Source organism: Sapajus apella, unplaced genomic scaffold (assembly GCF_009761245.1).
Source record: "Sapajus apella isolate SASKATOON/1434 unplaced genomic scaffold, GSC_monkey_1.0 scaffold8396, whole genome shotgun sequence".
Classification (NCBI taxonomy): Eukaryota; Metazoa; Chordata; class Mammalia; order Primates; family Cebidae; genus Sapajus; species Sapajus apella.
The window spans coordinates 500-2858 of record NW_022445317.1 but is presented as its reverse complement, the minus strand read 5'-3'; the positions used below and the strand labels follow the sequence as shown (position 1 = coordinate 2858).

Genomic DNA, 2359 nt, shown 5'->3' with positions numbered 1-2359 from the left:
CGGGAGTTCAAGATCAGCCTGACCAACATGGTGAAACCCCATCTTTAAAAAAAAAAAAAAAGAAAAAAAGAAAATGGTGTCTTGCTCTGTTGCCCAGGCTGGAGCGCAGATGAAATCTCAGCTCACTGCAAACTCCGCCTCCCGAGGTCAAGCAATTTTCCTGCCTCAGCCTCCCAAATAGCTGGGATTACAGCTGCATGCCACCACCTGGCTAATTTTTGTATTTTTGATAGAGACAGGGTTTCACCATATTGTTCAGGCTGGTCTCGAACTCCTGATCTCTGGTGATCCACCTGCCTCAGCCACCCAAATTGCTGGGCCCCAACACATGTTTTTCATTCAATATATATTGATTAAGTACTTTTTCCCCCGCCGCCCCCTACCCCCACCCCCCAAGATGGAATTTTGCTTTTGTTGCCTAGCCTGGAGTGCAATGGCATGATCTCAGCTCACTGCAACCTCCACCTCCTCGGTTCAGGCTACTCTCCTGCCCCAGCCTCCCAAGTGACTGGGATTTCAGGCATGCACCACCATGCCTAGCTATTGTTTTGCATTTTTAGTAAAGATGGGGTTTCTCCATGTTGGTCAGGCTGGTCTCTAACTCCTGACTTCAGGTGATCCACCTGCCCTGACCTCCCAAAGTGCTGAGATTACAGGCCTGAGCCACCATGCCTGGCTTGATTAAATACTTTTTAAGTATTTTTTTTTTTTTTTTTATGAGGAAGCCCTTCTAGTTTAAGGTAATGGCTGAATATTTGAAATTTCACATATTTAATTGTACCTAAATAACTGTTTATGTGTTACATTTCTCTTGTTTTTATTTTTATTTTATTTTAGATAAAAAAGAAATGAACCAGGTGCAGTGGCTCACGCCTGTAATCCCAACACTTTGGGAGGCTGAGGCAGGCGGATCACCTGAGGTCAGGAGTTGGAGACCAGCCTGACCAACAAGGAGAAACCCTGTCTCTACTAAAAATACAAAATTAGCTGGGCATGGTGGCACATGCCTATAATCCCAGCTACTCAGGAGGCTGAGGCAGGAGAATTGCTTGAACCCGGGAGGTGGAGGTTGCAGTGAGCCAAGATGGTGCCATTGCACTTCAACCCGAGCAATAAGAGTGAAACTGCGTCTCAAAAAAAAAAAGAAAAAAAAAAAAAAGGAGATGGGATCTTGCTGTGTTGCCTAGGCTAGTCTTGAACTCCTGAGCTCAAGTGATCCTCCAGCCCTGGCCTTCCAATGTGCTGGGATTACAGGTATGAGTCATCTCACCCGGCCAACATATTTTTAACAGAATTGGTGCTGCACGTATAATGTTGAAAAAGGAATACTGGCTGGGCACAGTGGCTCACGCCTGTAATCCCAGCACTTTGGGAGGCTGAGGCGAATAGATCACCTGAGGTTAGGTGTTTGAGACCAACCTGGCCATTATGGTGAAATCCCGTCTCTACTAAAAATACAAAAAAAAATGCTCTTCCCGTTCTCCATCATGGTGCAGGATCAAGGTGAAAAGGAGAACCCTATGTGGAACTTGGCATCCACAAGCTCTGTCTCAACATCTGTGTTGGGGAGAGTGGAGACAGACTGACCCGAGCAGCCAAGGTGTTGGTGCAGCTCACAAGGCAGGCTCCTGTGTTTTCCAAAGCTAGATACACTGTCAGATCCTCTGGCATCCGGAAAAATGAAAAGATTGCTGTCCACTGCACAGTTCGAGGGACCAAGTCAGAAAAAAAATTTTTTTTTTTTTTTTTTGGCAGAAGAAATCTTGGAGAAGGGTCTAAAGGTGCAGGAGTATGAGTTAAGAAAAAATAACTTCTCCAATACTGGAAACTTTGGTTTTGGGATCCAGGAACATGTCGATCTGGCTATCAAATATGACCCAAGCATTGGTATCTACGGCCTGGACTTCTATGTAGTGCTGGGTAGGTTTCAGCATCACAGACAAGAAGCGCAGGACAGGCTGCGTTAGGGCCAAACACAGAATCAGCAAAGAGGAGGCCATCTGTTGTTCCAGCAGAAGCGTGATGGGATCATTCTTCCTGGGAAATAAATTCCCTTTTCTATCCAAAAGGCCAATAAAAAGTTTTCAGTGAAATGTAAAAAAAAAAAAAAAATTAGCTGGGCAAGATGGCAGGTGCCTGTAATTCCAGCTACTCCAGAGACTGAGGCAGGAGAATTGCTCGTACCCAGAAGGCGGAGGTTGCAATCAGCTGAGATAGCGCCGTTGCACTCCAGCCTGGGCAAGAGCAAAACTCTGTCTCAAAAAAAAAAAAAAAAAAAAATCTGGGTGTGGTGGCTCATGCCTGTAATCTCAGCACTTTGGGGGGCCAAAGTGGATGAATCACCTGAGGTCAGGAGTTC

At 45.7% G+C, this 2359-nt stretch overlaps 1 pseudogene; it reads left to right on the top strand.

The window, feature by feature from the left end:
• The first annotated feature begins 1204 nt into the window (after positions 1–1204).
• On the top strand, positions 1205–2153 carry LOC116548234 (annotated as a pseudogene).
• The last annotated feature ends 206 nt before the right edge of the window (positions 2154–2359 follow it).